This window comes from Heterodontus francisci, chromosome 1 (genome assembly GCF_036365525.1).
Source record: "Heterodontus francisci isolate sHetFra1 chromosome 1, sHetFra1.hap1, whole genome shotgun sequence".
Taxonomy (NCBI): Eukaryota; Metazoa; Chordata; class Chondrichthyes; order Heterodontiformes; family Heterodontidae; genus Heterodontus; species Heterodontus francisci.
Genome location: NC_090371.1, coordinates 135,869,101 through 135,894,913, shown reverse-complemented (window position 1 = coordinate 135,894,913; position 25,813 = coordinate 135,869,101). Strand labels below are relative to the sequence as shown.

Below are 25,813 nucleotides of genomic sequence, written 5' to 3'. Positions count from 1 at the left end.
ATACGGTACATACCGCTGCTGCTGTGTGTCGGTGGTGGAGGGGGTGAATGTTGAAGGTGGTAAATAGGGTGCTAATCAAGCAAACTGCTTTGTCCTGGATGGTATCAAGCTTCTTAAGAGTTGTTGGAGCTGCACCCATCCAGGCAACTGCAGAGTATTCCATCACACCCCTGTCTTGTGCCTTGTAGATGGTAGATAGGCGTTGGGGAGTTAGGAGGGGAGTTACTCGCCATAGAATTACCAGATTCTGACCTGCTCTTGTAGCCATAGCATTTATGTGGCTGGTCCAGTTCAGTTTCTGGTCAATGGTAACACCCAGGATGTTGATAGTCGGGGATTCAGCAATGGCAATGCCATTGAACGTTAAGGAGAGATGGTTAGATTCTCTCGTTTGAGATCGTCACTGCATGGCACGTGTGTGGCGCGAATGTCACTTGTCACTTATCAGTCCAAGCCTGGATGTTGTCCAGGTCTATCTGCATCTGGACTTGGGCTGCTTCATCATCTGAGGAGTCGCGAATGGTGCTGAACATTGTGCAATCATCAGCGAACATCCCCACTTCTGACCTTATGATGGAGGGAAGGTCATTGATGAAGCAGCTGAAGATGGTTGGGCCTAGGACACTACCCTGAGGAACTCCTGCAGTGATGTCCTGGGACTGAGATGATTGACCTCCAACAACCACAACCATCTTCCTTTGTGTGAGATATGACTCCAACCAGCGGAAATAATGCCCCCCAATTCCCACTGACTCCAGTTTTGCTGGGGCCCTTTGATACCATACTCAGTCAAATGCCAAATTGCTGTCAAGGGCAGTCACTCTCACCTCACCTCTGGAGTTCAGCTCTTGTGTCCACACTTGGACCAAGGCTTTAGTGAGGTCAAGAGCACAGCGGCCCTCACGGAACGCAAACTGAGTATCAGTGAGCAGGTTACTGCTGAGCAAGTGCCACTTGATAGCACTGTCGACGACCCCTTCCAGCACTTTGCTGTCGATCAGGAATAGACTTTCAGGCCGGTAATTGGCCAGGTTGGATTTATCCTGCTCTTTGTGTACAGGACATACCTGTGCAATTTTCCACATTGCCGGGTAGTTTCCAGTGTTGTAGCTGTACTCGAACAACTTGGCTATGGGCTCAGCTAGCTCCGGAGCACAGGTCTTCAGTACTATGCCCAGAATGTTGTCAGGGCCCATAGCCTTTGCAGTATCCAGTGCCTTCAGCCATTTCTTGATATCACATGGAGTGAATCGGATTGGCTGAAGACTGGCATCTGTGATGCTGGGGACATCAGGAGGTGGCAGAGATGGATCATCCACTCGGCACTTCTGGCTCAAGATGGATGCAAATGCTCCAGCCTTATCTTTCGCACTGATGTGCTGGGCTCCCACAACATTGAGGATAGGAATGTTTGTGGAGCCCCTTCCTCCTCCTGTCAGTTGTTTAATTGTCCACCACCATTCACGACTGGATGTAGCAGGACTGCAGATCTTAGATCTGATCCATTGGTTGTGGGATCGTTTAGCTGTTTAGCATGCAAGTAGTCCTGAGTTGTAGCTTCACCAGGCTGATACCTAATTTTTAGGTATGCCTGGTCCTGCTCCAGGCATGCCCTCCTGCACTCTTCATTGAACCAGGGTTGATCCTCCGGCTTTATGGTAATGGTAGAGTGGAGGATATGCTGGGCTATGAGGTTACAGATTGTGGTTGAATACAATTCTGCTGCTGATGGCCCACAGTGCCTAATAGATGCCAAGTTTAGAGCTGCTATTTGTGTTCAAAGTCTATCCCATTTAGCACGGTGGTAGTGCCACACAACATGATGGTTGGCACCTTCAGGGTGAAGACGAAACGTCATCTCCACAAGGATTGTGCAGTGGTCCCTCCTACCAATACTCTCATGGACAGATGCATCTGCAACAGGTAGATTGGCAAGTACGAGGTCAAGTAGGTTTTTCCCTCACCACCTGCCGCAGACCCAGTCTAGCAGCTATGTCCTTTAGGACTCGGCCAGCTTGGTCAGTAGTGGTGCTACCGAGCCACTCTTGGTAATGGACACTGAAGTTCCCCACCCAGTGTACATTCTGTGCCCTTGCTACCCTTAGTGCTTCTTCCAATTGGTGTTCAACATGGAGAAACATTGATTCATCAGTCGGGGGTGGGGGGGGGGTGGTGGTAGCTGGCAATCAACAGGAGGTTTCCTTGCCAATGTTTGACCTGATGCCATGAAACTTCATGGGGTCTGGAGTCAATGTTGAGGACTCCCAGGGCAACTCCCTCCCAACTGGATGCCACTGTGCCGCCACCTCTGGTGGGTCTGTCCAGCCGGTGGGACAGGACATACTCAGGGATGGTGATGGTGTCTGGGACATTGTTCGTGAGTATGACTATGTCAGGCTGTTGCTTAACTAGTCTGTGAGACAGCTCTCCCAATTTTGGCACAAGGGAGGACTTTGCAGGGTCAACAAGGCTGGGTTTGCTGTTGTCTTTTCCAGTGCCTAGATCATTGGCGGGTGGCCTGTCTAGTTTCATTCCTTTTCTTAGATTTTGTTGTGGTTTTATACAACTGAATGGCTTTCTCGGCCATTTCAGAGGGCATTTTTTAAAAGTCAACCACATTGCTGTGGGTCTGAAGTCACATATAGACCAGATCAGGTAAGGACAGCAGATTTCCTTCCCAGAAGGACAATAGTGAATCAGATGGTTTTTTACAACAATCGCCTTTTCTGACGTCATAGCTCTTGAAATGTGTCCTATAATTTTCTATTTGCACGAATAATATTTTGGAGACAGTGAGGGGTGTTTTTCGGCATTTCAGTTCTCCTCTGTGCTTTGCAAAAAGGAAGCTGGGAGTTTAAGCCACAATCAATCCTCTCTAATTAGCTATTGCAGTTCACAGGGGTAGCAGGACAGGTTCACACAGCAGATTTTTTATTTAGAGATACAGCACTGAAACAGGCCCTTCGGCCCACCGAGTCTGTGCCGACCAACAACCACCCATTAAACTAACCCTACAGTAATCCCATATCCCCTACCACCTACCTACACTAGGGGCAATTTACAATGGCCAATTTACCTATCACCTGCAAGTCTTTGGCTGTGGGAGGAAACCGGAGCACCCGGTGAAAACCCACGCGGTCACAGGGAGAACTTGCAAACTCCGCACAGGCAGTACCCAGAATCGAACCTGGGTCGCTGGAGCTGTGAGGCTGCGGTGCTAACCACTGCGCCACCCAGATCATGAGTAAACCAGGGTAGGGATTATATAGCAGAATCTTGATTATTAAATTGGCTAAATCACTAGAACATTAAAATTACACTCACTTTGATTCCAGTTAAAACTTCTAAAATGCCAAGAAATGCAAAATAACAATTAAAATTTTGTGATTCAACAGACACATTGATGCATCCACCCAGTTGCCACTGTGGAAATGAACACAACACAAACACAAATCATCACCTATATATAGCTATTTTCAAAACTTGTAATGAAATGCTACTTTTTACATTAAAAAAACAATCACAGTGCCACCTACTAGCTTCTGCTTATGTAAGAATTTATGATTCACAGTAATACGTACATTTGGGTTTAACCGTTTTAAGTAAGTTATCATGGCAAAAAGGTTTCTGCTAAAATCAGTAAGTGTGTTATTGTTCTTTGAAAGATAAATAGTAATTGATTTTTTCAGAATTCTTTGCAACTTATGTACAAAATGATTAATACAGGGCATCTAGTTGTGATTTATTTAAATTTGTTCATGAGCAAAATTTAAATCAAGGACAGGTTTATTTTATTTCAGCTCCTCAGTTACCTTTTCCTCGATTACTCAACCAAGTACATGAAATATTCATTCCTTTGTGAAAATCGTGTTATATGTTTCTCATCTTACACTGCAGTATCTTCAGAGTTTAAATATAACATGACATCAGACCTTTCTCACTTTCTGTTTCACATTCTCATTGCTATCACAACGCTACTCAGCCTAGCTTCATGCTTTACACTTGAATATTGAGAAAATAGAAGCATTCAGAGACTATTTCAAGAGCAATAAAATCACTCAATAGATGGCCACATGCAGAGAGTGCCAATCACACCCTTCAGAATGTGGTACTGCCTAAGCAACTTGAGAGTTGAGATTGTTTACTTGTGAAGGAGGGGAGGTGGGTGGGGGGAATCATTCTGAGCCCTGGGGTAAAAATATTCACCAAACCTCAAGCTCACAACTTGCACTTAATTTTTCTTAGTTACCCCTTCAATGCCTTTATGTCGCAACTCAGAATAGGTACAATTCCACAGGTAATTACAGTAGCCCCCAGTGCCATGTCTAAGTGATTATTCTTCATACACAAGTATGGATCACAAATGTCAGGAGATTACTCATTACTGCACCATATAACTGAACCTCAGGCTGTCCTCATATGCTGTTCACACATATGGACTGTTGTTTTGTGATTAGCATCAGGACCCTACCATAGGCACATTGATTCCCACCATTCCACACCCACACTTACTTGCACCTGCACAGCTCAAACAATTATAGATAGGCCTAAGGCTACTCCAAAATGTAAGCTTCCATTTGAATGAGTGGAATAGTCACATGCACACAGAGCTGCCTCATAACTCATATCACTAGATGGCCTCAGGAGAGGAGAGAAGATCCTAAAAACCAAGCTGTCAAGAACCAAAAAACAGTCTGTAAAATAACAGTACCTTCTAAAGGGTGGGAAAAATTGACTCTTTTTAAAATAGTGATAGAGGAGTACTTCAGATGGCAAGTATTACATACAATCTTTCCTTCCTTACGAAGTATCCCCCCTTTGCCTTTCCTTTTCCTGTAAAATTAGTACAAGTCTAAAGGATGCAAACATAAAGCATGTGTTTAAAAAAAAAAATTCAGAGCAGGGCATCCTTCTCCTGGAAACCCAACAAGGGGGCATTCTGCTCAGACAGTACAAGAACAACCCATGTTACCTCCGTTAGAGGACTAGTAACAGTCTCATATGAGGGAGAAAAGCTTTATGCTCTGCATGCCATTTTAAACATTACTGCTGCCAAAGAAAACAAATACAACTAATATAGGGGAAACAGCTACTCTCCTGTATCTGACTGCACTCTATCAAGTGCTCCAAGTTTGCCACTAAACAGTAAAAGTCTTTATAAAAAGGTAGCTGCCAAACCAGTTAGTCAAATTACCAGCTCTCAGATTTTGGGAGCCCAATTAAGATCTAGAACATCAAACCTTTAGAACAAATGCTGCACTTTGGCTGCTCAAAAGTTCTTAATAATTGCTCTACTTTGCTCATCACTGCAGCATTAAAAACCGAGAGCATTCCAAGGAGCAGCTGGGGACAGTAGCATATTGGTGATGTTACAGGATTAGTAATCCAGAAGCCTGGATGAATGCTCTAGGTACCTGCGTTCAAATCCCACCACAGCGGCCGGGGGAAGTAAAATTCAACTGAATCATCAACTACTGTGTAAAAAAAAAAGCCATCCGGTTCACTTATGTTCTTCAAGGAAGGAAATCTGCCCTCCTGATCAGGTCTGGCCTACATGTAAATCCAGGCCTACACCAATGTGGTTGACTCTTAACTGCCCTCTGAAATGGCCTAGCAAGCCACTCAGTTGTGCCAAAACTACTACAGGGAAGTTAAGTGAGGATAAAAACCAGATGACCCAGCATCGACCTAGGCACCAGAAATGTCAAAGGCACACCCTGCCCGGTCTTCCTCACTTCCCAGAGTAGTCAAGCAATAGCATGACACTCATACCTTAGTCAATGACCCAGACTCATAGAAACATAGAAAATAGCAGGAGTAGGCCATTCGACCCTTCGGGCCTGCTCCGCCATTCAAAAAAGATAATGGCTGATCGTCTAATTCAGTACCCTGTTCCCGCTTTCTCTCCATATCCCTTGATCCCTCTGGCATTAAGAAATATATCTATCTCCTTCTTGAATATGTTTAATGACTTGGCATCCACTGTCTTCTGCGGTAGAGACTTCCACAGGTTCACCACCCTCTGAGTTAAGAAATATCTCCTCATCTCGGTTCTAAATGGCATACCCCGTATCCTGAGACTGTGACCACTGGTTCTGGACTCCCCAGCCATCGGGAACATCCTCCCTGTATCTAGCCTGTCTAGTCCTGTGAGAATTTTATAGGTTTCTATGAGATCCCCTCTCATTCTTCTAAACACTAGTGAATATAGGCCTAGTTTACCCAATCTCTCCTCACATGTCAATCCTGCCATCCCAGGAATCAGCCTAGTAAATCTTCTTTGCACTCCCTCCATGGCAAGAACATCCTTCCTCAGATAAGGAGACCAAAACTGCACACAATACTCCAGATGTGGTCTCACCAAGACCCTGTATAACTGCATTAAGACATCCTTGCTCCTGTACTCAAATCCTCTTGCAATGAAGGCCAACATACCATTCGCCTTCCTAACTGCTTGCTGCACCCAAATGCTTGCTTTCAGCAACTGGTGTACAAGGACACCCAGGTCTCGTTGCACCTCCCCCTTTCCCAATCTATCACCATTCAGATAATAATCTGCCTTTCTGTTTTTACAACCAAAGTGGACTCCTCCATCACCAGCAGGACAGACCAACTAGGGTGGCGGCACAGTAGTGTACAGGGGGGAGGGAGTGGTCCTGGAGAGCCTTCAACATTGACTCCAGACCCCATGACGTCTCACAGCATCAGGTCAAACATAGGCTAGGAAACCTCCTGTTGATTACAACCTACTGTCTTCCTTCAGCTGATGAATCAGTGCTCCTCCATTTTACACACCACTTGGAACAAGCACCGAGGGTGGAAAAGGCACAGAATGTACAATGGGTTGGGTCTTCAATGTCCACCAAGAGTGGCTCGGTAGCATCACTACTAACTGAGCTGGTCAAGTCCTGAAGAACATATCCGTCAGACTGGGGCCTGCAGCAGGTGGTGAGAGAACAAGAGGAAAAATCTATTTGATGTTGTCCTCACCAATCTGCCTGTCACAAATAATTCTGGCCATGACAGCATTGGTAGGAGTGACCACCACACAATCCTTGTGCAGATGAAGTCCCATCTTCACGCTGAGGACACCCTCCATCGTGTTGTGTGGCACTACCACCATGCTAAATGGGATAGATTCAGAACAGAAGAACAGCTCAAAACGGGCATCCATGAGGTGCTGTGAGCCAACAGCTGCAGCAGAATTATATTCAACCACAATCGGTAACCTCATAGCCCAGCATATCCCTCACTCTACCATTACCATTAAGCCAGGGGACCAACCCTGGTTCAATAAGCACTGTAGAAGATCATGTCAGAAACACCTGGCATACCTAAAAATGAGGTGCCAACACAGGACTACATGCATTATAAACAATGGAAGCAGCATTGAATAGACAGAGCGAAGCCACAACCAATGGATCAGATCAAAGCTCTGCAGTTGTGCCACATTCATTTATGAATGGTGGTGGACAATTAAACAACTAACCGGAGGAGGCGGCTCCACAAATATCCCCATCCTCAACGATGGGAGAGCTCAGCACATCAGTGCAAAAGACAAAGCTGAAGCATTTGCAACAATCGTCAGCCAGAAGTACCAAGTGGATGATCCAACTTGGCCTCCTCCTGAGGTTCCAGCATTTCAGATGCCAGTGTTCAGCCAATTCGATTCACTCCACGTTATATCAAGAAACAGCTGAAGGTGTTGGGTACAGCAAAGGCAACACCCCGGGTGCAGTACTGAAGATTTGTGCTCCAGAACTAGCCACACCCGAAGCCATACTGTTCCAGTACAGCTATAACACTGGCATCTATCCAACAACGTGGAAAATTGTCAGGGTATGTGCTGCCCACAAAAAGCAGGACAAGTCCAATCTGGCCAATTACCGCCCCGTCAGGCTACTCTCGATCGTCAGCAAAGCAACAGAAGGTGTCGTCAACAGTGCTATCAAGCAGCACTTACTCAAGAATAACCTGCTCACTGATGCTCAGTTTGGGTTCCACCAGGGCCACACAGCTCCTGACCTCATTACAGCCCTGGTCCAAACATGGTCCAGAGGTGAGGTAAGAGTGACTGCCCTGGACATCATGGCAGTATTTGACCAAGTATGGCATCAAGGAGCCTTAGGAAAACAGAAGCTATTGGGAATCGGGGAGAAACTCACGACTGGTTGGAGTCATACCTAGCACAAAAGGAAGATGGTTGTGTTTCTTGGAGGTCAATCGTCTCAGTTCTATGACATCACTGCAGGAGTTCCTCAGTGTAGTGTCTTAGGCCTAACCCTCTTCAGCTGCTTCATCAATGACCTTCCCTCCATCATAAGGTCAGAAGTGGGGATGTTCGCTGCTGATGGCACAATGTTCAGCACCATTTATGACTCCTCAGATACTGAAGCAGTCTGTACCCGCATGGAGCAAGACCTGGACAACTTTCAGGCTTGGGCTGAGAAGTGATAAGTAACATTTGTGCCACACAAGTGGCAGGTAATGACCATCTTCAACAAGAGAAAATCTAACCATCTCCTCTTGACAGTCAACAGCGTTACCATCGCTGAATCCCCCCACCATCCACATCCTAGGGGGTACCAGTGACCAGAAACGTAACTGGGCCAGTCATATTAAACACTGACTACAAGAGCAGGTTGGAATCTGGGAATTCTGTGGCGAGTAACTAACCTCCTGATTCCCCAAAGCCTGAGCACCATATACAAGGTTGAAGTCAGAAGTGTGATATGTTTAGTTTAGTTTAGTTTAGAGATACAGCACTGAAACAGGCCCTTCGGCCCACCGAGTCTGTGCCGACCATCAACCACCCATTTATACTAATCCTACACTAATCCCATATTCCTACCACATCCCCACCTGTCCCTATATTTCCCTACCACCTACCTATACTAGGGGCAATTTATAATGGCCAATTTACCGACCAACCTGCAAGTCTTTTGGCTTGTGGGAAGAAACCAGAGCACCCGGAGAAAACCCACGCAGACACAGGGAGAACTTGCAAACTCCACACAGGCATTACCCAGAATTGAACCCGGGTCGCTGGAGCTGTGAGGCTGCGGTGCTAACCACTGCGCCACTGTGCCGTCCTACTCTCCACTTGCCTGGAACAGTGCAGCTCCATCAGCACAAGAAATTTGACACCATCCAGGACAAAGCAGCCCGCTTGATCGGCACCCATCCAACACCTTCAATATGCACTCTCTCCCCCAAGACACACAGTGGCAGCAGCGTGTACCATATACAAGATGCACAGCAGCAACTCGCCATGCTTCCTTTTGAAAGTACTTTCCAAACCTGCAACCTCTACCGCCAAGGCCTAGGAGAGCAACAGATGCATGGGAACACCACCACCTACAAGTTCCCCTCTGTCACCCACCAGACTGACTTGGAACAGTATCGCCATTCCTCCACTGTCGCTCGGCCAAAGTCCTGGAATTCCCTCCCTAACAGCACTGTGGGTATCCCCGCACCAGATGGACTGCAGTGTTTTAAGAAGGCAGCTCACTACCACCACCATCTCAAGGGCAATTAGGGTGGGCAATAAATGCAGGCCTGGCCAGTAGCCCTCAAATTCTATGAATGAATTTTTTAAAAAGCCTGCATTGAAAAATAGGACACTACCCTGAGGAACTCCTGCAGTGATGTCCTGGAGCTGAGATGATTGACCTCCAACAACCACAACCATCTTCCTTTGCACTAGGTATGACTCCAACTAACGGAGGGTTTTCCCCCCATTCCCATTGACCTCAGTTTTGCTGGGGCTCCTTGATGCCATACTCAGTCAAATGCTGCCTTGATGTCAAGGACGGTCACTCTCACCTCACCTCTTGATTTCAGCTCTTTTGCCCATGTTTGAACCAAGGCTGTAATGAGGTCAAGATCTGAGTGGCCCTGGCGGAACCCAAACTGAGCGTCACTGGGCAGGTTATTGCTAAGCAAGTGCCGCTTGATGGCACTGTTGATGACACCTTCCATCACTTTACTAATGATTGAGAGTAGACTGACGGGGCAGTAATTGGCCAGGTTGGACTTGTCCTGCTTTGCGTGTACAGGACACACCTGGGCAATTTTCCACATTGCAGGGTAGATGCCAGTGTTGTAGCTGTACTGGAACAGTTTGGCTAGGGGTGCGGCAAGTTCTGGAGCACAGGTCTTCAGTACTATTGCCGGAATATTGCCATGGCCCATAGCCTTTACAGTATCTAGTGCCTTCAGTTGTTTCTTGATATCACGCAGAGTGAATCAAATTGGCTGAAGTCTGGCATCTGTGATGCTGGGGACTTCAGGAGGAGGCAGAGATGGATCATCAACTCGGCACTTCTGGTTGAAGATTGGTGCAAATGCTTCAGCCTTATCTTTCGCACTGATGTGCTGGGCTCCCCCATCATTGAGGATGGGGATATTTGTGGAGCCACCTCCTCCGGTTAGTTGTTTAATTGTCCCACCACAATTCACGACTGGATGTGGCAGGACTGCAGAGCTTAGATCTGATCCATTGGTTATGGGTTCGCTTAGCTCTGTCTATTGCATGCTGCTTATGCAGTTTGGTACGCAGATAGTCCTGTGTTGTAGCTTCACCAGGTTGACACCTCACTTTGAGGTATGCCTGGTGCTGCTCCTGACATGCTCTCCTGCACTCTTCATTGAACCAGGGTTGGTCTCCTGGCTTGATGGTAATGGTAGAGTGGGGGTATGCCGGGCCATGAGGTTACAGATTGTGGTTGAGTACAATTCTGCTGCTGCCAATGGCCTACAGCGCCTCATGGATGCCCAGTTTTGCATTGCTAGATCTGTTCAAAATCTATCCCATTTAGCACAGTGGTAGTGCCACACAACACAAAGGAGAGTATCCTCAATGTGAAGGCGGGACTTCGTCTCCACAACGACTGTGTGGTGGTCACTCCTACCATTACTGTCATGGACAGATGCATCTGCGGCTGGCAGATTGGCGAGGACGAGGTCAAGTATGTTTTCCCCTCTTGCTGGTTCCCTCACCACCTGCCGCATACCCAATCTGGCAGATATGTCCTTTAGGACTCGGCCAGCTCGGTCAGTAGTGGTGCTACCAAGGCACTCTGTGATGGAGATTGAAGTCTCCCACCCAGAGTACATTCTGTGCCCTTGCCACCCTCAGTGCTTCCTTCAAGTGCTGTTCAACATGGAGGTGTACTGACTCATCAGCTGAGGGAGGGCGGTAGGTGGTAATCAGCAGGAGGTTTCCCTGTCCATGTTTGACCTGATGCCATGAGACTTCACTGGGTCCAGAGTCAATGTTGAGGACTCCCAGGGCTACCACTGTGCCGCCACCTCTGCTGGGTCTGTCCTGCCGGTAGGACAGGACATACCCGGGGATGGTGATGGCAGTGTCTGGGACATTGTCTGTTAGGTATGATTCCGTGAGTATGACTATGTCAGGCTGTTGCTTAACTAGTCTGTGGGACAGCTCTCCGAACTTTGGCACAAGCCCCCAGATGTTAGTCAGGAGGACTTTGCAGGGCCAACAGGGTTGGGTTTGCCATTGTAGTTTCCGGTGCCTAGGTCGATGCCAGGTGGTCCGTCAGGTTTCATTCCTTTTTATTGACTTTGTAGTGGTTAGATACAATTGAGTGGCTTGCTAGGCCATTTCAGAGGGTATATAAGAGACAACCACATTGCTGTGGTCTGGAGTCACATGTAGGCCAGACCAGGGAAGGACAGCATATTTCCTTCCCTAAAGGACATTAGTGAGCAATTTATTTGACAGATGCACTTAAGGCAAATCTTGCTACTGCTAACACAAATCCTTTTGAACGTATCGGCAAGCACATTTCTTTGAGTCTCCCCAACAGCTAAGCAGTTGAGCTGCATAGACAGTCATTTTCAAAAATCTGCCACTCCGATGCAAGACATTGGGATTGTTTCCTGAACTTCCCATCATAGAATCTCGAGCAAGGGGTAAAAGGAGAAGAATAGCATTCCAAAGGGACCAAAGGAGAATTGTCCACATCTGCCATTGGGCAGTAACGTCATCCGCAGGCCTAGGCCTCTTCACATTCAGGTTCAGCTGGGAGGGAGTTGCAGACCGGTACCATCTGCTGCAAGGAGATGTGCAGCCAAAAATAGCAACAGTACCGCCAGTGACAGTCAAGGTCACTTGCTCTGTCAGATTTTCTGCCTCTGCCTCCTTCCAGTCCAACACAGGGATCATCTGCAATTTCACCCAATGCGCTGCCACAAATGTGTTGAACAAGTGGCTGATGCACTGTTTAACAGGGCCAGCACTTTCATCTGCTTTTCTTCAAAATAACAGAATAGAATGCAGCTGCAGGTGGCCAAATTCAGCATCTTACTGCACCTCCAGAAGAACAGGATTATTCAAATCTGCAATGTGGCCATCCAGGCAGAAGGATGTTATTCGTCCTCTACCACTCATCACTTGCTCATATGCTAAATCAACATTAGTTTGATATCTTTCCACAGTCTACCTTTATCATTCACTTTTACAGCCAGGACCTCTGGGTGTTTCAGAGCACAATCACCCTGTTAGGTGCGTTAGTCAACTGTTTCCTGGAGAGGATGTTCCTGGACACCATGGTAAAACTACATATCTGCCGTACTTCAAGGGCACCATCTATAAACGTCTCAGTGATGCTTTCAGGGGTGTTCCATTGGCGATAAGTTGTGTGGAACTTTAACCACCATCACCGCCACCCCCTCGGTTGACATAAAATCGGAATTTCATTCACAGCATTTACTGGCTTAAATTTCTACGGTATACAGCATGCAAAGGATAAAGGCAGATACACTAGCTGAGTCTTCCAGTAAATAAAAAACAATCTTCTCTTTTTTGCTGCAATAATTTTCCAGCTTCAGGAATGCAAGCCCCCACAGCCAACCCAGTGTGTGGGCAGCAGCTTGAAGTGAATATTTAATTATTTCCAAGCCGAGGAGTTCAGGCAAGAACAGCAGTGTATCAACAGTCAGACGCATGTCCCATTGTGCACCAATTTCATCAAAAACTCACTATCAGAAAAGTTATGTTTCTGTGTCAGTTAGTGGAAACACCGTGGCTGAAATTATAATAGTTTAGAAGGAGAAAAGTGATCTGAGGCAAAAGATATTTAAGATTTGAAATTTATAGTTTTAATTAAAGTTGCATTACAGTTTTGAATTTAAAACTTGTTCTTTTAGCATTGGGATCAGGGATTTAAATTGATGTCTACAAGTATCTTTTGGGCGACGCAGTGGTTAGCACCGCAGCCTCACAGCTCAAGCGACCCGGGTTCAATTCTGGGTACTGCCTGTGTGGAGTTTGCAAGTTCTCCCTGTGTCTACGTGGGTTTCCTCCGGGTGCTCTGGTTTCCTCCCACAGCCAAAAGACTTGCAGGTTGATAGGTGAATTGGCCATTATAAATTGCCCCTAGTATAGGTAGGTGGTAGGGGAATATAGGGACAGGTGAGGATGTGGTAGGAATATGGGATTAGTGTAGGATTAGTATAAATGGGTGGTTAATGGTCGGCACAAACTCGGTGGGCCGAAGGGCCTGTTTCAGTGCTGTAGCTCTAAATCTAAAATCTATCTTAATTTATTGATTATAGTATTCCTTCTTAACTTTTAATAAAGGTAGTGTATTTTTCACTTATCAAGATAGGAGTGGATGTGCTGAATGCAAAATAAAGGCATCTCAGTCTTTGCAAACTAATACCTAATTACAGGAGCATATCCATTTGGAACTAAGTTGAGAATCTGAAACTCACTTCACCGATCAATCACAGATAAGGTCATCTCTAAGTTCATCCCTTGTACTGCTCTCCACTCATATTCCCCTTACCCCTCCCAAACCTACTTCCTTCTCTGTCCGCCCTGGAAGAAATGCTCTCCTAATTCTTACACCTGCACTTTCAGAATTCCAACTGTCTGGTCTTTGGTGTTCTGTTTACCATGTATTTTTGTAGCCAGCAATCTGCTCAACTACACCCTTGCCTCCACCTTCAGTGCCCTAGTCCCCATTAAAACCATAACTCTCTTTCAGCCTTTCCACCTGGTACAATGTTCATCCCCACTCCCTTAAGTCCAAACGTGCACACTTGAACCGATTTGGCGGACAACTTGTTTAGCCATTCACTGCTTGATCTGGCTGGACCACATAAAGCACTAATAGGTCCTGCTCTCGTCTGCAAAAAGCACTCACCGTTCCAAAACTATCCTGGAATGCAAAAGTAACTCCCAGCTTCTTTTCTGTACTGCAAACCATCTTCTTAAACTCTTCATCCGACTCCTCCACCCTCACCTCCAACTAATGCGAGAAGCTCATGGACTTCATTGTCACCAAGATTGAACCATCTGATCAGCTGCCTCTGCCGTTTCTCTCCCTTACCCTTTGGGCCAAACTTCTTCTAAGGTTCTCCCTGCCCTGGCCCTGAACTTGCATTTTTCTCTAGCTTCACTCCCATCATGCCCTCTCCAAGCTCATCTTGTTCACAAGACCCACCTCCTGTTCCCTCAAACCGATTCCCATTAAACTGCTAACCATCCAATGTCCCTTCCGGGCTTGCACATCAGCAGATATTGTTAACAGTTCTCTTTCTTTAGATACTGTCCCCCTCACCTTCAATCTGCTGTCATCTTCCCTCTCCTCTATAAAAAACATTTCACCCCTCTGAAGAAGGGTCACTGACCCGAAACGTTAACTCTGCTTCTCTTTCCACAGATGCTGCCAGACCTGCTGAGTGAATCCAGCATTTCTTGTTTTTGTTTCAGATTTCCAGCATCCGCAGTATTTTGCTTTTATTTCACCCCTCTGTCCTTCCAAACTACCGTCCCATCTCCAATTTCCCTTTCTTCTCCAAAGCCCCTGAATATGTTGTCAGCTCCCAACCCCGTGACCATCTTTCCCACAACTTCCTGTTTGAATCCCTCCAATCAGGTTTCCGCTGCTGCCGCTGTACCAAAACAGCTCTCAAAGTCACAAATGACATCTTACATGACTCCTTGTCCTTCTCGACCTGTCTGCAGCCTTTGACACAGCAGGTCACACCATCCTCTGCCAATGCCTCTCCACCGTCATCCAGTTCCATTCTAATCTAGACAGAGAATCACCATCAATGGTTTCTCTTCCCACTTCTGCATCATTACCTCTGATCACCACCAAACCACCACCCCCCCCGACCCCCACTCCCCCAGGGATCTATCCATGGTTCCCTCCTATTTCTCATCTAAACGCTGTCCTTCGGTGACATCATCCAAAAACACAGCATCAGTTTCGACACATACGCTGATACCCAGCTCTACCTCACTACAACCTCTCTTAACACCTCCCCTGCCTCTAAATTATCAGACTGCTTATCCGATATCCAGTACTGGATGAGCAGAAATTTCCCCCAACTAAATACGTGGTTACAAACTCCGCTCCTTAGCCACCAACTCCATCCCTCTCCCTGGTGACTGTCTGAGGCTGAACCATACTATTTGCAACCTTGGTATCATATTTGACCCCAAGATGAGCTTCCAGCATCACCAGGACTAGCCACTTCAATCGCTATAATATCACCCAACTGCACCCCTGCCTCACCTAATCACCTGCTGAAACCCTCCTCCATGTTTTTACATAAGAACACAAGAAATGAGGGGGCATATGGCCCTTGAGCCTGCTCCATTCAATAAGTGGGAATATGATGTTGCAGCCACACTGGAAACCTGGTTCAAAAAAGGGCAGGACTGGGTACTAAACATTCCTGGCTACAAGTTGTTCAGGAAAGATAGGGAAGGAAGGAAAGGAGGAGGGGTGGCAGTATTGATTAAGGATAATATTATAGTCTTGGAGAGAATGTCTGAGAAGGGTCAAGGACAAAATCTATTTGGTTAGAGCTAAGAAACAATAGAGGCATCATTACACTACTGGGTGTACTTTATAGGCCTCCAACCAGTGGGAAAGATATAGAGGGAAAATTTGGCAAAGAAATTACAGAGACGTACAAAAACTATAGGGCAGTTATAATGGTGGACTTCAATAATCCTAATATAGGCTGGGATAGTAATAGTGTAAGGGTAGAAAGGGGCAAGAGTTTCTGGAGTGCATTCAGGAGAATTTTCGACATCGGTATGTTTCCAGTCCAACGAGGAAGGGGGCATTGCTGGATCTGGTTCTGGGAAATTAGGTGGGACAAGTGGACCAAGTGTCAGTAGGGCAACATTTAAGGGGCAGTAACCAGTGTATCATAAGATTTAGGTTAGCTATGGAAAAGAGAAAGGAGCAATCCAGAGTAAAAATAATTAATTGGGGGGAGGTCAAATTTTAAATGGGGTGAGAATGGAACGGTTCAGGTAAATTGGAATCAAAGATTGGTAGGCAAAACTGTAACTGAACAATGGGCTGCCTTTACAGAGCTAGTTCAGGTACAGCCGAGGTACATGCCCATGAGGAACAAAAAAAAGCCAGAGCACCCTGGATGACAAAAGAGGTAGCGAGTAAGATGAAGCAGAAAAAGGACATGTAAGACAGGTTGATATCAAGTGAAGCTGAATATAGAAAGTTCAGAGGGGAAGTGAGAAAATAAATAAGAGCTGGTAAGAGAAGAGACTGGCAGTCAACATAAAAGGGAATCCAAAAGTCTTCTGTAGACATATAAATAGAAAAATGGTGGCAAAAGGAGGAGTAGGGCCGATGAGGGACAAAAAGAAAGGAGATTTACGCATGGAAGCAGAGGATATGACTGGCGGTACTAAATGACTACTTTGCATTTGTCTTTACCAAAGAAGATGCTGCTAAGTCATCGTGAAAGAGGAAGTCGTTAAGACACTGGATGGGCTGAAAATTGATAAAGAGGAGGTAGTAGAAAGGCTGATTGTACTCAAAGTTGATAAGTCACCAGGACCAGATCAGATGCATCCAAGGATATTGAGGGAAATAAATTGAGGCACCGACCATAATCTTCCAATCCTACTTAGATGCAGGGGTGGTGCCAAAGGACTGGAGAATTGCAAATGTTACACCCTTGTTCAAAAAAAGGGCGTAAGGATAAACATAGCAACTACATGCCAGTCAGTTTAACCTCTGTAGTGGAAAAGCTTTTAGAAATGACAATCCAGGAAGAAATTAACAGTCACTTGGACAAATGTGGATTAATTAAGGAAAGCGAGCATAGATTTGTTAAGGGCAAATCGTGCTTAACTAATTTGATTGAGTTTTTGATGAGATAACAAAGAGTGTTGATGAAGGTAATCCAATTGATGAATTGATGTGGTATAAATTGACTTCCAAAAGGCTTCTGATTGTCAGCAACATTGAAGCCCATGGAATAAAAGGGACAGTGGCAGCAAGGATACGAAGTTGGCTGAGTGACAGAAAGCAGAAAGTAGTGGTGAGCGATTGTTTTTCAGGCTGCAGGACAGTATATAGTGGGGTCAGTATTAGGACCACTGCTTTTCTTGATATACATTAATGACCTAGACTTGGGTGTGAAGGGCCAAATTTCAAAATTTGCAGATGACACAAAATTTGGCAGTGAACTGTGAGGACGATATTAATAAACTTCAAAAGGACATAGGCAGGCTGGTGGAATGGTCAGACATGTGGGAGATGACATTTAATGCAGAGAAGTGTGAAGTAATAGATTTTGGTAGGAAGAATGAGGAAAGGCAATACAAAATAAAGGATACAATTCTAAAGGGGGTATACGTGCACAAATTGTTGCAGGTGGCAGGGCAGGTCGAGAAAGCAGTTAATTAGGCAGACAGCATCCTGGGCTTTATAAATAGAGGCATAGAGAACAAAAGCATGGAAGTTATGGTGAACTTTTATAAATCACTGGTTCGGCCTCAACTAGAGTATTGTGCCACACTTTAGGAAGAATGAGAAAGCATAGGAGAGAGGGCAGAAAACATTTATGAGAATGGTTCTAGGGATGAGAAACTTCATTTGTGTGCATAGACTGGCGAAGCAGGGACTGTTCTCTTTAAAGAGGTGAGAGGAGATTTGATTGGGAAGTCCAAAGGCATGAGGGGCCTGGACAGAGCAGGTAGGGAAAAAGTGTCGCCATTGCCGGAAGTGTCGAGAACCAGAGGACACCAATTTAAAGTGTTTGGCAAAAGAACCAGAGGCGGCATAAGGAAAAACCTTTTTACGCAGTGAGTGGTTCGGATCTGAAATGCACTGCCTGAGACTGCGGTGGACGTAGTTTCAACCATGGTTTTCAAATAGAAATTGAATAATTATCCAAAGAGTAAAGATCTGCTGGGCTACAGGGAAAATGCGGGGAGTGGGACTAGCTGAGCTGCTCTCGCAGAGAGCCAGCACAGACATGATGGGCCGAATGGTCTCCTTCTATACTGCAACCATTCTATGAATCTGTGATTCTATATATGAGCTCCTCTAATTCTGGCCTCTTGAGCACCGCCGATTTGAATTACTCCTCCATTGGCGGCAATGCCTTCAGCTGCCAAGACCCTAAGCTATGGAATTCATTCCCTACATCTCTCCATCTCCCTTGCATCCTTTAAGACACTAACTCAAAACATAATTCCTTAACAAAGCTTTTACTCATAGGCCCTACTGTCTCATGCCAAATTTTGTTTGATAAACCGCTTGTGAAGTGCCTTGGTATGTTTTACTACGTTAAAAGCACTATATAAATACAAACTGTTGTTGTTCACCCCGCACAATTACAGCTCTCAAAGTTGAAACTTACACAGTGGTACAACTTGAATCCAGGTCAGAGATGGAAAACAGTATTTTAAATACTGCACCATCCAAAGCTTCCTGGATACAATAGTTTAAATATAAGATTTACAATAAGTTGCATTTATATAGCACCTGCAATAGTCTAGACATAACAAAGGCATGGATAAGGGTTTCAGCAGTAGATGAGCTGAGACAGGGGTGGAACTGGGCAATATTCCAGAGATAGAGTACGTGGTCTTGGTGATGGCAAGCTCATCTCATGGTTAAATATGACACCAAGGCAGCGAAAAGTGTGGTTCAGCATCAGGCAGTTGCCAAGGAGAGGGATGGAGTCAGTGTCTAGGGAATGGAATTTGAGGCAGTATATGAAGACAATGATCGCAATCTTCCCAATATTTAGTTGGAGGAAATTTCTGCTCATCCAATACTGGAGGTCAGGCAAACAGTATAACAAATCAGACGCAGTGGAGGAGTTGAGAGTGGCAGCGGTGCGATAGAGCTGGGTGCTGTCAGCATGCATGTGGAGCTTGATGTATTTTCAGGTGTTGTCATCAAGGGGCAGCATGTAGATCGGAAATAGAGGGGGCCAAGGATCGAGACTTGGGGGACACAAGAATTAACAATGTGGGAGTGGGAAAAGAGGCCCATGGCACTATTTTGAAGGAGAGTTATCCCTGGTGTCCTGGCCAATATTTACCCTTCAATCAACATCACAAAAACAGATTATCGGGTCATTTTCATATTGCTGTTTGTGGGAGCTTGCTATGTGCAAATTGGCTGCTACGGTTCCTATATTACAACAATGATTACACTTCAAAAGTACTTAGTTGGCTGTAAGGTGCATTGGGACATCCTGTTGTCATGAAATCAGTTTTTCTATTTTTTTTTCTATGACTGGGCAGATAAGAATGCAACCAACTGAGGACAATCCCACCTAGATGAGCATTGGTGCAGAGGCATTGAAGAAGAATGTGGTCAACTGTGTCCAAGGCTGCAGAAAGGTCAAGAGGATGAGGAGGGATAGTTCACCTTTGTTACAGTCAGTCACACAGAATGTCATTTGTGACTTTGAGAAAGGCCATTTCAGTGCTGTGGCAGGCAGGAATGGAAACCCAATTGGAGGGATCAAACGAGGAGCTGCGTATAAGATGGACGCAGACCTTGGAACTGCTATCACTTTGTACACATTTTGAATATTATACTAATTTGCGTTATGCTCCAATTCTTCAAACAATGCTTTCCTACAGACATAGGAACAGACCGTAGGAGCACAACGTTTAAGAACCTGTGCAACTACTTTAAAAATTACAGATGAGAAATTGGCTGGAGCAGAATGACGAGCATGGAATAAAAAGCCAAAGCAGTAAATGCTGATTATGCAGGACTCATTTCCTCTTGGTAAATCAGATTAGCATCAATAGTGATCCAAAGCACCTCGGATCAGGGAATCTTATGCTTCTTGGTGCATTGTTACTGCAAATAGTATAGACATCAATACAGGACTACATGATTCAGTGAGTAAGTGGTGTAGTATTCAGAAAGGGATGATCCAGTATTAATCCCTGTTCTTAGTTAGCTAATTTCAGTGGAGTAATTGGTGTCAGTGCCACTGACATAGAGGAGGAGAGGATAATGAATCAATTAAAGTTCCTCAGCCTGATAGTTATCTAGCTATTACGGCTACAAAGTATTTATATACAGATGTTGACTGAGAAGGCACCAGGATTGAATAACTTGACAACACTGTGTTGTTTTATAGCGACTCCTGCTTCAAAGTATTTGAAAGAACAATTGACTGTCATGTCACCCAAGTTGAATATCTTGCCCAGTTTCATCTTGGGTATCAAGTGTTGCCATTTTGGTGAGGGATCATGAGCTCCTGATTCCTGTACAACTGTAGCCCAGCATGAAACATAACCATCAGAAGGTGAGAGGAGCAAATTGAGGACCAGTGCATAGCTAACAGGCCTTGGAGTGATGACACAGCCATATATTCTTGCACCAAGATGTGATACTTAATAATCAATATTTAGCACAGCCTGCAACTGTAGTTAAACTATTAGGCTCTTTGCAAACTCAGCATTTCCATATGCCTTCTCTCTACAATTCATTGCATGCCAGCATCATAAAATCTGCCTGTGACAAGTTTGAGCTGTATGTGATGCTCCTCATAGGAAACATAAGTAAAAGAGATGCTTTTTTAAAAATTAAATTCAAAGCACAAGGAACTTCAAAGAACATAACTGCTGTAATTACACCATTGTGTTACATTCCCAAATGCTCACCTTTAAAATTATTCCATTCTCCACGCCCCCCGCCAATTACAAGTTATGAACTTGAAATACAAATAATTCGCATTAGATAAAGATTTTGCATATCAGTCACTGAAATTTAGCTGCCGTAAAGCAAATTTCAAATGTTTTACAATGACTAAAATCCACATTCCAGTAGAATCTTCTAAATATTTATCTCTAAATTGTCCACATTTAAGCTATTGTAGCAAAAAATGAAATTAACTGCTACACCCACACTTACATATGCTATTTGGACGATGGTAGGTCCCTGGGTATCGTCTGCCCATAGTGACCAGTCAGCACATTACAGCATCTCAGAAGCACTGCTCAAGGGAATTTCAGGCCTGAAAAACAAAAATAATTTAAGATTTACTAAAATTATTAGACTTCCTCCATTAAAATATTAATGATCTCTGCAACACAAGGGATAAAAAAGCCATACACAATTAGTTATGTCATATCAAACAGTCACTAAGTTATGATCGAAGAAGCTCTATATATCTTTACAATAATTGACAAAAATGACAAGAGTCTGAAACAATGGCCGAGATTTCCTCGGACCACATGCGGGTCCTGAGGCTGCACTGACAGGCAACGGGACTGTGGCGGCCTTTTAATTGGTCACCACCAGGCCCGCCATCCAATTAACTTTAACAGGCTGGGTCTCCACTCGGCGAGCACAATCAGAAGACCAGTGTCTCTGCGGCCTAGGCAGTGCCACCCAAGAGAGGTGGCTACTGCTGAGGCTGCAAGCAGAATAAGAGGGTGCCTCCATTTTGAGGTGCCTGTGCTGGGCAGTTAGAATTTTCTTTTCTCTGCTGAAGCCAGACAGGTAGGTCCCAGTAATCAGAGGGATAACCCATCCTGCAATAGTGTCAAGGCCGCAGGGATGGCCTTTGCTGCTGGGGGCCCCCTTCTTGATCCATGGAGCCTCTGGCTCCAATGGCACAACCCCACTCCTTTGCTAGGGAAGCCACAGGCGGCCTGGGAAGATGGCCCTCAATTGGGCCTTTAGTTGGCTAAATTGGCCACCCACCTCCAGTTGGTGGGTGGCTGAGCCGCTGCCATTCCCACTGTTGATAAAATGGCTCTGCAGCGGGTGTGCATCGGGGAGCCCTCCTGATGCGACTCCCCAGCATTTTACTGGCTCCCCCGCCTCTTAGTCTACCAAGTGGGGCCCGGTAAGTATTTTGATATTAGACTGAACAATGAATTTAACTTCAAATTCAATTAAAGCTTTTTCTCTTGCCCAGCTGTGGAAAAAAACAATGGCTGTAGATTCCAAGTTCAAAGCTAATGGACATAAACAGCAGTATAAGGTAATACCACTGCAATCAAGAACAAGAGACACCAGGTAAAGAAGAGCCATACTTCACAGGTTTTAGTTAAATATTCTGCCGACAAGCAAGGATACATTACTTATGCTGAAGAACCTCCTTAAAAGAAAAGTGATAAAAAACGTATTGAGTTTCCTTTGTGTCTCGATGGACATACCTGGTGAAATACTAAGTACTGCATGCCAAGAAGATCTTAGATTCACTGTCTGGTCTCTGTTCATTTAGTTAACCTTAACCTGGGCAGCACCTGGGCCACTACCAAACTGCTTTTCAATTTGTAAGATATGCTGTGGCTTCATGATGATACATTGTTCACATACATGAGTGACAATAAACCATTATAGTCTTCTCTGGAAAATTCAATGTCAAATTTTGCACTCGAAAAAAATTGGAATTGACCAATAATTTGAATAATAGTCATTTGGTAGTACAGAACTTGAGTATTGCTGAAAATAGAAATGTTGTCAAAGCTTTTCGTTTTGCAGGACAACCTGCAAGAATGCCAATGTAAGGAGAAGCAACAACTTTATACTGTATGAGAAGAGAGTGCTGATTCGTTGGCAAGTGAACTCTGATTGATAGAGGCATTTCCATGGAGAATACACCAGTCTATGGTGACTGACAAGCTTTGTTTTACATTTAAACCAAGCAGCTTGACTCTGATTGGTCAAGGCATTTGGTTGTCAGTATAATTCTCAAATTATCCTGGAAGGGCAATGTATCCCAAACATTTGAGCAACAGGTGAAGCTAGCTATGTCACGCTGCTACTATGCAGTAGCAACATCTGTGGTGTTCACCACTAACAGGATGCTGCTGTCGAGCCAAAATGACATCCTGCCCATCACACAAATGAGTAACGTGATATATGAATTTCAATGCCAGTGTGACGCTAAGTATATAGGCGTACGTCCCAAAGACTGGCAGATCATATCAAACATGTCCCTTCCGCTGTTCACAACAGTCCAGGTACAGGCCACAGCCAACCATGTCGTGCTTGCAAAACTCAAAACAGTGTCCACTATTAGATGTGATTCCGCAATTCGACAACATTTGCTAAATACTCCTCAGGTGCTAAGAATTAAGTTGACAACCATTTTAAGATTGTCAGTAGGGCTCGCAGTGTGGCACATTTGCACATACTAGAAGGTATTAATACACAGGGCCCTGTTCTTTGCAGATAGAAAGAATATGTACACAGATTGCGCCTGTTTCAGCTAAACAAAATAAGTGACAGCCATGTTCTTATTTGCTGGTTCATCCTCAGGGCAATGAATTGACCAGAGTCAAGCTGCCTGGTTTAAATTCCAAACTGTCAGACACCATAAACTGGTGCATTCTTCATGGCAACATCTCTACCAGAGTTCAGTTGCCAACCAATCAGCACTCTCTTCTCAAAGTATAAAGTTGTTGCTTCTCCTTTCATTGGTATTCTTGCGGATTGTCCTGATGATTGCAAGACAAAAAGCTTCGACAGCGTGTCTCTATTTTCAGCAATACTGAATTTGAATAATCACAAAAAACACAACAAATTAAGAATGTAATGCTAAAAATTGAAGTTTTAGATAGTTTGAAATTTGAAATGAGTGAATTTAGAGGGGAACATTTTACTACAGGTATTTGTCCAGATTCTATACAATTTCCTTTCTAACTTCAAAAATAAACAATCCTAAACCTGTACATTTGAAATATTTTTATATTGGCTACATTTCATAGAATCATAAAATGATACAGCACAGAAGGAGACTATTTGGCTGATCATGCCTGGAAGCACCTTCACTACTGTGAAACTATTAAAGGTTTTGAAAGGGTAAACAATGAAAGATTGTTTCCACTGATTGGTGAATCAGTAACAAGAGGCATACACTCATGATTATCATAGCAAAAACAGAAGTTATAAGATATTTTCCACAAGGAACGTTATTAGAACATGCACTCCTTTATTATAAGTCAATCGGCACTGAGACTACAACATCCATTAAATGGTAATTAAATTAGTACATGAAAGGGAAGAATATGAAACGATGTAGAGATTGAGGAATGTAGGAGCAGGAGTAGATCATTCAGCCTGTCGAGACAGCGCCGCCATTCAATTAGATCATGGCTGATCATCTACCTCAATGCCACTTTCCTGCACTCTCCCCATATCCCTTGATGTCATGAATACCCAGATATCCATCAATTTCTGTCTTGGACATATTCAATGATTGAGCTTCCACGGCCCTTTGGGGTAGAGAATTCCAAAGAATCAATACCCCCGAATGAAGAAATTCCTCCTCATCTCAGTCTTAAATGGCCTACCCCTTATTCTGAAACCTTGTCTCCTGGTTCTAGACTCATCATCCAGGGGAAACATCCCATCTCCATCCACCCTGTCATGTCCTGCAAGAATTTTGTACATTTCAATGAGATCTCATTCTTTGAAACTCTAGAGAAGACAGGCCCAGTTTCCTCAATCTTTCCTCAGAGGACAATCCCATATCCCAGGGATTAGTCTGGTGAACCTCCATTGCACTACTTCTATGGCAAGTAGATTCTTCTTCAGATGAGGAGACCAAAACTGTACACAATACTCCGGGTGCAGTCTCGCCAAGGCTCTATACAATTTCAGCAAGATTTATTTACTCCTGTACGCAAAACGCCTTGCAATGAAGGCCAACATACCATTTGCCTTCTCAATTGCTTGCTGGACCTGCATGCGAGCTTTAAGTGACTCATGAACAAGATCACCCAGGTCCCTTTGGACATCAACACTTCCCAAACTCTCACCATTTAAGAAGTACCCTGTCTTAGATTTTTCTACCAAAGTCTGGATCACTTCAGACTTGTTCACATTATATTTCATTTGCCATCGTCTTGCCCATTGACTTAAACTGTCCAAGTCACCTTGAAGCCTCCTTGCATCCTCCTCACAACTTACATTCCCACCTAGTTTTGTCATCAGCAATTTTGGAAATATTACATTTTGTACCCACATCCAAGTCATTTGTATAAATTGTGAACAGCTGTGGCCCCAGCACCAATCCTGGCAGTACCCCACTAGTAACAGCCTGTCATCCTGAGAATGACCCGTTTATTCCTTTCTCTGTTTTCTGTCTGTTAACCAATTCTCAATCCATACCAGCATCTTCTTTGGCCTCCTTGTCTCGAGAGACAATGCGTAAGCACCTGGAGGTGATCAGTGGTTTGTGAAGCAGCGCCTGGAGTGGCTATAAAGGCCAATTCTAGAGTGACAGACACTTCCACAGGCGCTGCAGATAAAATTGATTGTCGGGGCTGTTACACAGTTGGCTCTCTTCATGCACTTCTGTCTTTTTTCCTGCCAACTGCTAAGTCTCTTTGACTTGCCACTCTTTAGCCCTGCCTTTATGGCTGTCCGCCAGCTCTGCGATCACTAGCAACTGACTCCCACGACTTGTGGTCAATTTCACAGAACTTCATGTCGCGTTTGCAGACGGCTTTAAAGGGGAGACATGGACGGCCAGTGGGTCTGATACCAGTGACGAGCTCGCTGTACAA

The 25,813-nt window shown here is 44.7% G+C and overlaps 1 protein-coding gene across 9 annotated transcripts in view; it reads right to left on the bottom strand.

Moving 5' to 3' along the window:
* Nucleotides 1-25,813, bottom strand: part of LOC137372424 (amyloid beta precursor protein binding family B member 2-like) — a 451,769-nt gene that overhangs the window by 303,606 nt on the left and 122,350 nt on the right. For all 9 annotated transcript variants that reach the window (XM_068036322.1, XM_068036315.1, XM_068036330.1 and 6 more), the window contains one exon: nt 21,201-21,303. The gene's annotated coding sequence lies outside the window, so the exon portion shown is untranslated. The remainder of the gene's footprint in view (nt 1-21,200; nt 21,304-25,813) is intronic.